Source organism: Scyliorhinus torazame, chromosome 8 (genome assembly GCF_047496885.1).
Source record: "Scyliorhinus torazame isolate Kashiwa2021f chromosome 8, sScyTor2.1, whole genome shotgun sequence".
Lineage (NCBI taxonomy): Eukaryota > Metazoa > Chordata > Chondrichthyes > Carcharhiniformes > Scyliorhinidae > Scyliorhinus > Scyliorhinus torazame.
In genome coordinates this window covers 221278817-221289261 of record NC_092714.1, presented here as the reverse complement: position 1 = coordinate 221289261, position 10445 = coordinate 221278817, and the positions used below count along the sequence as shown (strand labels likewise).

Here is a 10445-nt window from a genome sequence, read left to right as displayed (position 1 = left end):
AGATAAAACAGCCGCAATCTGTTTATTATTTCCTGGCAATTGTTGCCTCTCAGTTCCACTTAACTATATTGTGGCACCTAACACAAACAGGGCCAACCTGCAGAAACCTGGAAGTAGAATGTCAAATCTAGCTCCTTGCCACGTTGATGGAGACACCTCACTGATCAGCACTTTCCTGTCAATCGCACTTGTGAAAATATTTGTCACATATTAACATACTCCATCTTAAAGCTACAAGAGCAAATATATTTACCGATGGGATACAATCTGGGGGGGAGGGGGCAGCTGTTCGGTGTGACAGTTTGATTTCGGTTTAGAATGTAGCCCTTTGAAGCATTTAAATCTGAAGGCAAACCCAGCTTCTCCTATTTCAAATGGCCTTCACCCTTTGGAATAATGAAGCTCGTCCCCGGAGTTTCCAGAGGACATATCCAGAGCGGAAAAGTCAGTGACAGTCCTGTCTGGCTGGACCTATATATTTTACGTCCTCACGCCCTCATTATTAGGTTTGTATGCTGAGGGTTTGACGCCCACTAAGTGAGCTGATTTCTCAATCTGGGCTGCTCGGGCTGGTTCATGTCTGTCTCCCGATGAGCTGTTGGTGGCGCCGGTGCCCGCGGAGCTGCGGCTGGAGGTGAAGCCCGACCAGTGCAGCCCCTCTTTCCGTCTTAAAGCCTTCCTGCTCCGGCCCGGTCTTTGGACAGTTCCTGCTGACCTTCATCCCCGGCACCGCGGACCGGGCAGGTTAGTGACGCGCTTGTACTTCACTTGTCGCTATTTCCCCTTCCGCAAGCGGGCACTGTAAATAGGGAGACCGGCTCCCCAAGCGCCGGCGGTCACCTTTGTTACATCTTGTGCTCTCTTCCCAGCCCCCCGAATCAAACAGCAGGTCTGAATCGGTATCATTCAGCTAACTTGTTGTTTTATTGTTAAATGCCCGGTGTACAGGCGTCCTGCATCCCAGCACCAGTGATGCAATGTGCCTCAAGCGTCTGAACTCACTTCCTGGTTGTGGCCTGATTATTGTACTCAATGCATTGATTAATTGGCAAACTGCTGACCCCTCTCAGACTGTACGAGTCTCAAAACTTGCCTGATTGGGACTTGCTCCCCCAATATATAACCCCCTCATCTTTCCAAAGGCTATGAGCACTGCCAGGGATGTCAAGAGGCCCAAAGATTCAGTCTCAGATTTATACCCAAAACAGACTCTCAAGTGCTGCCCATTCCAAAGATTAGTCAAGTCTGGTTCTATTTCAACGTACTTACTACCGTCAAAGAACAAAGAAAAGTACACCACAGGAACAGGCCCTTCGGCCCTCCAAGCCTGCGCTGACGCCCGTCTAAACTAAAATCTTCTACACTTCCGGGGTCCGTATCCCTCTATTTCCATCCTATTCATGTGTTTGTCAAGATGCCACTATCGTCCCTGCTTTCACCACCTCCTCCGACAGCGAGTTCCAGGCACCCACTACCCTCTGTGTAAAAAAACCTGACTCGTACATCTCCTCTAAACCTATGCCCCTAGTCATTGACCCGTCCTTAAGAATGTAGGAGCAAACACAGGTTATCTAACTGTTTGTACTTTGTAATATGTCCACGGAGGCAGAAGTCCCATCACCAGAATTCCTTTTATTTATAAACCCAACAGCTGAACAACCATGACCATTCAGCCTGCTGTCGACACTGGGAGTGCAGAGGATCTGACACTCCCTGTTATATACACAGAAAGGGGTTCACTGATTGGGCCACTAATCAGGGAACTCGAATTCTAACTGGCCAATCTCAAAGGCCTGGCATAAGTCATTCCACCTCTCCCCTCCAAAATCCAAGGAGGATTTGGTCCTCGTGACTCATGGGTCTCCTGCTTTGTTTTTGCACCGGGTCCGGCTCCTCCACTTCGGCCTCCAATGTGGGGGGGGGGGGGGGGGGGGGGGGGGTATAATGGGGCCCGTCTTTTCTGATGTGAGCGCCTGAGGGGCGGTTTGCCCCTTTCCTCCAGCGGCAGGGGTACAGCTGCGGCATCATCCACGGTGTCCATATCCGGGTCCGTTGTCCTCACCAGTGGTGTCGAGGAGCGTGAATAGTTTGTCGGGGAGGACTCTCCATGGTCCTTGGTAGGCTGGTCTGAGTCAGCTCCGGGGGAGGAAACAAATCTGAGGCGCACACCTGGTCCAGGTGTTTATTACATGTTTTCCCACACGTATCTCATACGACGACACAGGTCCTGTCCTGGCCCTGACTGTTCCTGCTACCCATGTGGGGTCATTCGCATAATTTCTGATCCATACATTTTCACCCGTGTTGAACTGTCTTTCTCGGCGAGTGTTGTCGTGGCCTCTGCATTGGGCCTCTTGGTATCTCTCTATTCTGCCACCTAAATTCGGGAATAGTAGTCTCAGCCGGGTCTGGACTCGTCTGCCCTGGAGTAGCTCTGCCGGTGCTATTTCCGTTGTGGCATGTGTGGTTGTTCTGTAGTGAAATAGCCAGCGCGACAGTGAGGTGTCCAATGATGCTGCTGGCTGTTTCTTCAACCCGACTTTAAGGTCTGGATGGCTCTCTCCGCCAAACCATTCGATGCCGGGTGGTATGGTGCCGTCCTTATGTGCCAAATGCCATTCGACTTCATAAATTTTGTGAAGTCCTGGCTGGTGAAAACTGATCCATTATCTGAAACTAACACCTTCGGGATACCATGAGTTGTGAACGAGGTGCGGAGTTTTGCAATGGTAGTTGTTCCTCATGGGAGGTAGGTGGGGCTTCTAGGGTATGCATTCTCCTGTACCCCGGCCTACATGACCTTCTCCATGATGATGGTTTTGGGCTTCAATTTCTCCTTTCTAGCTCCGATCTCTGGCAACAACTACAATATTTTGCCAGGTGAAAGGCTGCAGGGGCTGCCGCCTGTCTGGACCTAATTTTCCCTTGCTTGGGTGGGCTTCTGCAAGTGGGCCTGCTTAACTTAGTATCGGAGTCATTCCGGAGGTTGGCTATGCAGTTGCTTATCCCCCAGCGGTAGTCCCTTAACTCAGTTTCACTGGTATGGGCATCGACCTCCATCGGAGTACCCTGTAACTCATGCGCTCCGCTTGCCACTTTTTCTAAGGACAAAGCCAGCTGCAATGCTTGTTTGCAATCCAGCTCGGCCTCTGCCAACAGACGTTTCTGTATTGCTAAGTTATTTATTCCACATACCAAACGGTCTCGGAGCATCTTTGTGGGCAGCACGGTAGCACAAGTGGATAGCACTGTGGCTTCACAGCGCCAGGGTCCCAGGTTCGATTCCCCGCTGGGTCACTGTCTGTGCGGAGTCTGCATGTTCTCCCCGTGTCTGCGTGGGTTTCCTCCTGATGCTCCGGTTTCCTCCCACAATCCAAAGACATACAGGTTAGGTGGATTGGCCATGATAAATTGCCCTTAGTGACCAAAAGGTTCAGGAGGGGTTATTGGGTTGCGGGGATAGGGTGGAAGTGGGGGCTTAAATGGGTCGGTGCAGACTCGATGGGCCGAATGGCTTCCTTCTGCACTGTATGTTCTATGTTCTATCTCATTTAGCATCAGGCTAAAGTCGCAAGCCTCTGCTAATAGCCTTAATCTTGTTAAAAAGTTTGTAACCGACTCCCCAGTGTCTCGGAATGCTGAGTAAAACCGATACCTTCGCAGGATCAGAGGTGGCTTAGGGTCATAGTACTCTTTTACTAAGTCCGTCAATTCCTGGAAAGTTTTCGTGTCCGGTGCCTCCGGAAAAGTGAGAATGACCCGTTGCTTTTCATCCGGAATTATATCGTTTGCTCTAAAGAAGTATTTAATCCGCTCTACATATTGGGCCCAGTCTTCCACTGCAGAGTTAACTTTCCGAATAAAGGCATTTTGCCTGTCAGCAGCATACCCTCAATATGCGGCAGCTGCTGACGAGCAGGTTTCTTCGGGTCGTCCCGTTTTCCTTGTCGCCACTGTAATAAGTCCACGGAGGCAGAAGTCCCGTCACCAGAATTCCTTTCATTTACAAACCCAACAGCTGAACAACCATGACCATTCAGCCTGCTGTCTACACCAGGAGTGCAGAGGATCTGACACTCCCTGTTATATACACAGAAAGGGGTTCACTGATTGGGCCACTAATCAGGGAACTCGTATTCTAACTGGCCAATCTCAAAGGCCTGGCCTAAGTCATTACACACTTTTATATAATTTACTTGCATACAGGAAGAAGTTTCAATTGGCTTTTCTGAGAGGACTTTCCCCCCCCCTCCCCCCCCCCCCCCCACCTCCCCCCCTCCCCCCCAAAAAAGGGTCAAGGCTGATAGTCCAGCTTGCAGTACTGAGCAGGTGTGGCCTTTCACATGAGACATTAAATCAAGACCCTGAGTGCTTTCTCAGGTACATGTGAAAGATCCCATTGCTCTCTTTTGAAGAACAGTGGAGTTATGCCCAGTGTCCGGGCCAACATTTATCCCTCAATCAACAGTTCATTCATATGGTCATGATCATTGTGGTTTGCAGAGGTTTGCTAGCTGTGCACATTTTGGCTGCTGCATTTCCTATGTTACATCCATGATTACACCTCAGAAATACCTAACTGCAAAGAACGTTGCGATGTCCTAAGTTCTGAAAGGCACTATATAAATACAAGTCTTTTCTTTTTTACAAAACTGAATAGACACCAACCAGGCAAAAAGAGAAAAATAAAGTAGGATATGAATTGGGGAACAAAGATGACAGAGCAGAAGGGTTTTAAGGTGATTTTTGGAAATAGGTGACAAGGTGGATGGAAGCAGGAAGTACCAGAGGACACAAATATAGTGGCTGAATGGCAACACACAATGGAAGGTGGTAGAAGAGCAAGGTGGTAGAAGAGCAAAGAAACAGTGTGGAAACAGGAGAAGTTCACCAAGGTTGAGAAAGATTATGGAAAAGCTGAAGTGAATGGGAGCATTTTGAAGTCAACTCTTCTGGATTCAAGGCTACTGGAATTTCAGAAAGATAGGGGTGAACAAAACGGGGATACGGAATTTCAGATGATTTGAGGATTGAGGCAGGGAGACTGCCGAATAGATGATTCTAGAAGCTGAACTGGCAGGAGACGCAGACACGAGGCTGGAATTTACACCAAGGTTGGGCTCCCTACATTTCGATGTAAATTTCAGAGATGAGCCCATCTCCAGAGATGAGCCCATCTCCATGTACCCCAGCTCACCCCACTTAAATCTTTCAGCTTTGGCAATGTGAGAGGACATCCCATCTCATACTGCAGCTCTGCACATGGACAGCACCAAGCAAGAGCAGTGGTCACTGTTGGTAGTGTTATGGGCCAGGGTTTAGAGAACCCCAAAGTGAATCATGAAGTTCACCTGACCCACAACTTTTAATAGATTGTGGTATGGGGAGCACCCGTCCCACTCTACAGGTGTGGTACAGCAGAAATGGAAAAGTATTTTTTAAAGCAAAACAATGTTTATTCTATGAACTCAAGTTAACCTTTATAAAACATACAGTGAACATCTTAGCAACCATTAATTCAAATACAACCCCCAAAGAATACACTAAGCAATCCTTAATAACTTCCCGCACAACATCCAGAAGACCGAAGAAACACCTTTTAACAGAAGCACATCAGGTTTACATTCACCACTGAAAACATTTATAATTCTGAATTCACCAAATGATCACGAGACAGTCTTTTCATGGCAGAGAGAACAGCAGGACACCTGCTTTGTCTGGCTTCAGCTCCAACAATGAAAAACGAAAGTAAAACACACCCTGCAGCAAACAGCCTAAAACAAAAGTAAAAAGCTGACAGACAGCCCAGCTCCACCCACACTCTGACATCACTGGTAAACACCCATTTCTTAAAAGTACCGGGCCAAGGCTGAGCTCAGGGCCAACCAGTAATCAATGTCCCACACCTTCTGACTCTTCCTGAGGTTGATGGGGTTGTGACAGTGACTTGTACCTGCAGACAGGAAGGGAAACACTGACTGGGGCTTCATTGACACTAAGTTGAAGGAAATTATTAGCTTATCTGCCTTTTGATGTCAGACAAACTTTTTGTAGAGTTAAGTAAAGACACCATCTTTAGCTTAGACTGAGTAGCAGATGCGATCATAAATCGGTCACATCTGCTGCTGTACATTTCAAGGTGTATAAAATATATAATTGCTTATTGTCACAAGCAGGCTTCAATGAAGTTACTGTGAAAAGCCCCTAGTCACCACATTCCGGCACCTGTTCGGGGAGCTGGTACGGGAATTGAACCCATGCTGCTGGCATTGTTCTGCATTACAAGTCAGCTGTTTAGCCCACTGTGTTAAACCAGCCCCTAACAAGACCAGGCTGCAGAAGGACTAGCAAAGGTTTCATTTAGTCTACTTATTTGTTTTGTTCCAGAAGAGAAATGCAGATTGTATTTCTGCTTCAGATGCACATCTTTTGTACTCTAGACTTTTGGTAGTAGGCTTCAAACAATAGCATTTCAGAGAAGATACTTTCTGTACATTAGAAAGTATCAGATCTGCATTGTTAAGCACATTTACAGCCTTTCAAAATTTATAAACCCTAAAAGGTAATAGTTTCACATGGATTAGAAGATTTTTTTCTCTTTTATGGGATGTAGAAACTGCTGGGATGTGGGGTCATTGTTCCCCATTCCTCATTGCCCTTGAGAAGGTAGTGGTGAGCTGCCTTCCTGAATCACTGCAGTTCCTGTAGGAACATCCACAGCGCTGTTCGGAAGGGAGTTCCAGGATTTTGACCCAGCGACAGTGGCAATGTTATTTCAGGATGGTTTGTGGTTTGGAGAGGAACAAGCCAGGTCATGGTATTCCCATGCATCTACTGATCTTTTCCTTCCAGGTCGGCATCCTTGGAAGGTGATGTTGAAGGAGCCTTGCTGAGTTGCTGCATTGCATCTTATAATAATAATCTTTATTAGTGTCACAAGTAGGCTTACATTACATTGCAATGGAGTTACTGTGAAAATCCCCTAGTCGCCGCATTACGGCGCCTATTCAGGTACACTGAGAGAGAATTCAGAATGTCCAATTCATCTAACAAGCACGTCTTTCGGGACTTGTGGGAGGGAACCGGAGCACCCGGAGGAAACCCACGCAGACAGGGGTAGAATGTGCAGAATCCACACAGACAGTGACCCAAGCCGGAAATCGACCCCGGGTCCCTGGCGCTGTGAAGCAACAGTGCTAACATGCCGCCCATGTAGATGGTACACACTGTTGCCATTGTGCATCAGTGGAAGAGTGAGTGAATTTTTATTGTATGTACGAGGTGCCAATCAAGTGCCTGCTTTGTCCTGGCTGGTATTGGGCTTCTTGAATGTTGTAGGATCTGCACTCATCCAAGCAAATGGAAAGATTTCCATCAGATTCTTGACTTGTGGCTTGTATATGGTGGACAGGCTTTAGGGAGTCGGGAGGTGCGTTATTACCTGCCTCAGACATGCTCTTGCAATCACAGAATTTATATGACTAGTCCAATTCAGTTTCTGGTCAATGATAACATCCAAACAGTATCCCCAGGTAGTGAGGAATTCAGCAGTGGTATTGCCATTGAAAGACAAGGGAAGATCGTTAGATTCTCTTTTGTTGGAAATAGTCAATTGCCTGGCACTTGTGAGGTATGAATGTCATGAAGATGGAATTTTTCATATATTGGCTTAAGCTGGTAATATATTTTTGTCTGGAGCTTTCGGGGCATAGTTTGGCTGTGTGCTTGTAGTAGGGACCTCTAGACATAGGAACATAGGAATTAGGAGCAGAAGTAGGCAATTCAGCCTGCTCCACCATTCAATCAGATCAAGGCTGATCTCTTCCTGGTCTCAAATCCACCTCCCCACCTGTTCCCCATATCCCTTTAACCGTTTTTGTCATCAGAAATATATCTCCTTGAAACCATTTAATGCCTCGGACTCCACCGCAATATTGGGACTCGAGTTCCACAATTTCACCACCCTCCGCAAGAAGTAGTTCTACCTCATTTCAGGGCTGTCGTGGTGAGGTTTCACCGCTTCATGGACAGGGAGTGCGTCCTGAGATGGGCGAAGAAGGAACGGAGCAGCAGGTGGGAGAATACGGAGATGCGTATTTATCAAGACTGGTGTGCAGAGCTGGCTAAGAAGAGGGCTGGATTCAACTGGGCCAAGGCGGTGCTCCACCGAAAGGGGGTGAAGCTCAGGCAAAGGCGGGAGCGGCCGGGGTCAGCAGGAGTCAATGGGGGGAGCAAGGGGGCTAGACGGTGGTCTAGCTGGGGGGGGGGGGGGGGGGGGGGGGGGCGGACAGGGTTGCTGCTGTACTGACCGAAGATGAGCTGGAGGTAAAAGGGAGAGTCGGGGCGGGGGTTCGCCGCCTGGGGGACTGGAGTGTGCGGGAGGCGTGGGCACGTGGCTGGCGTAAGAAAGAGGATGGCTAGTCGGCGCAGGGGGGGGGGGGGGGCGGCGGCACGAGTAGCCCCCTGATCCGGTTGATAACATGGAATGTGAGGGGCCTAAATGGGCCGGTCAAGAGGGCCCGGGTGTTCACGCACTTAAAGGGACGGAAGGCAGACGTTGTTATGCTTCAGGAGACGCACTTGAAGGTGGCAGATCAGATCAGGCTGAGAAAGGGATGGGTATTCAGGGCTGGATGCGAAGACGAGAGGGGTTGCAATACTGGTGGGGAAGCGGGTGTTATTCGAGGCGCTGAATATTGTAGCGGATAATGGGGGTTGATACATGAATGTGAGTGGTAGGTTGCAGGGGACCCGAGTGGTACTGGTGAATGTGTATGCCTCGAATTGGGACGATGCAGGGTTTATGAGGCGCATGTTGAGTCGGTACCTGGATCTGGAAGCGGGGAGCTTGGTAATGGGGGGGACTTTAATATGGTACTAGACCCAGCATTGGACCGATCCAGGTCAAGGACGGGTAAGAAGCCAGCTGCGGCCAAGGTGCTAAGGGGGTTTATGGAACAGATGGGGGGAGTGGATCCGTGGAGGTTTGCCAATCCGGGGGCCAGAGAGTTCTCTTTTTTCTCCCATGTACATCAGGCCTATTCACGGATAGACTTCTTTGTGATGAGTAGGGCACTGATCCCAAGAGTGGAGGGAACAGAATATTCGGCTATAGCGATTTCGGACCACGCCCCGCACTGGGTGGATTTGGAGTTGGGGGAGGAGAGGGACCAGCGTCCGCTGTGGCGCCTGGACGTGGGACTGTTGGCGGATGAGGAGGTTTGTGGGCGGGTCCGGGGGTGCATTCAGAGATACATAGAGGCAATGATAATGGGGCGGTGCAGATGGGTGTGGTTTGGGAGGCTCTGAAGGCGGTGGTTAGGGTAGAGCTAATTTCAATTAGGGCTCACAGGGAGAAGAGAGAGAGGATGGAGAGGGAGAGGTTGGTGGGGGAGATAGTAAGGGTGGACAGGAGCTATGCAGCGGCCCCCGAAGAGGGGCTGCTGAGGGAGCGATGGAACCTCCAAATGGAATTTGATCTATTGACCATGGGGAAGGCAGAGGCTCAGTGGAGGAAAATGCAGGGAGCAGTGTATGAGTATGGGGAGAAGGCGAGTCGGATGCTGGCGCATCAGCTACGTAAGAGGGAGGCAGCGAGGGAGATTGGAGGAGTCAGGGATAGGGGGGGAATATGGTGCGGAGTGCGGTTAAAATAAATGAGGTATTTAGGGATTTCTATGGGGACCTGTACAAGTCAGAGCCCTCGGAGGGGGCAGAGGGGATGCGGCGGTTCTTAGATCAACTGAGGTTCCCGAGGGTGGAGGAAGAGCTGGTGGCTGGCCTGGGGGCCCCGAATAGGCTGGAGGAGCTGGTTAAGGGATTGGGGAGCATGCAGGCAGGCAACGCCCCGGGACCGGATGGGTTCCTGGTTGAATTTTATAGGATGTATGTGGATCTGTTGGGCCCGTTGCTGGTGAGAACCTTCAATGAGGCGAGGGAGGAAGGGACGCTGCCCCCGACAATGTCTCGGGCGCTGATCTCGCTGATTCTCAAGCGGGATAAGGACCCACTGCAGTGCAGTTCGTATAGGCCGATCTCGCTCCTTAACGTAGATGCCAAGTTGCTGGCAAAGGTCCTCGCTACGAGGATTGAGGATTGTGTCCCGGGTGTGATACATGAAGACCAGACGGGGTTCGTGAGGGGCAGGCAGTTAAATGCGAATGTGCGGAGGCTCCTGAACATGATTATGATGCCCTCGGTGGGAGGGGAGGTGGAGGTGGTGGCAGCTATGGTCGCGGAGAAGGCCTTTGATCAGGTGGAGTGGGAGTACCTGTGGAAAGTGCTTAGCAGGTTTGGGTTCGGGGAAGGGTTCATAGGGTGGGTCAGGTTGTTATACAGGGTCCCGGTGGCGAGCGTGTCTACGAACCGGCGGAGATTGGAATATTTCAGATTGTACTGGGGGACGAGACAGGGGTGTCCCCTGTCCCCTTTTGCTGTTCGCGCTG

The 10445-nt window shown here is 49.8% G+C and overlaps 1 protein-coding gene across 2 annotated transcripts in view; it reads left to right on the top strand.

The window, feature by feature from the left end:
• The first annotated feature begins 348 nt into the window (after nt 1-348).
• Nucleotides 349-10445, top strand: part of ttpal (tocopherol (alpha) transfer protein-like) — a 46079-nt gene continuing 35982 nt past the window's right edge. Inside the window, exon 1 of one of the 2 annotated variants that reach the window (XM_072514800.1) lies at nt 349-744. The gene's annotated coding sequence lies outside the window, so the exon portion shown is untranslated. The remainder of the gene's footprint in view (nt 745-10445) is intronic. The other variant, XM_072514799.1, reaches the window with a different exon arrangement.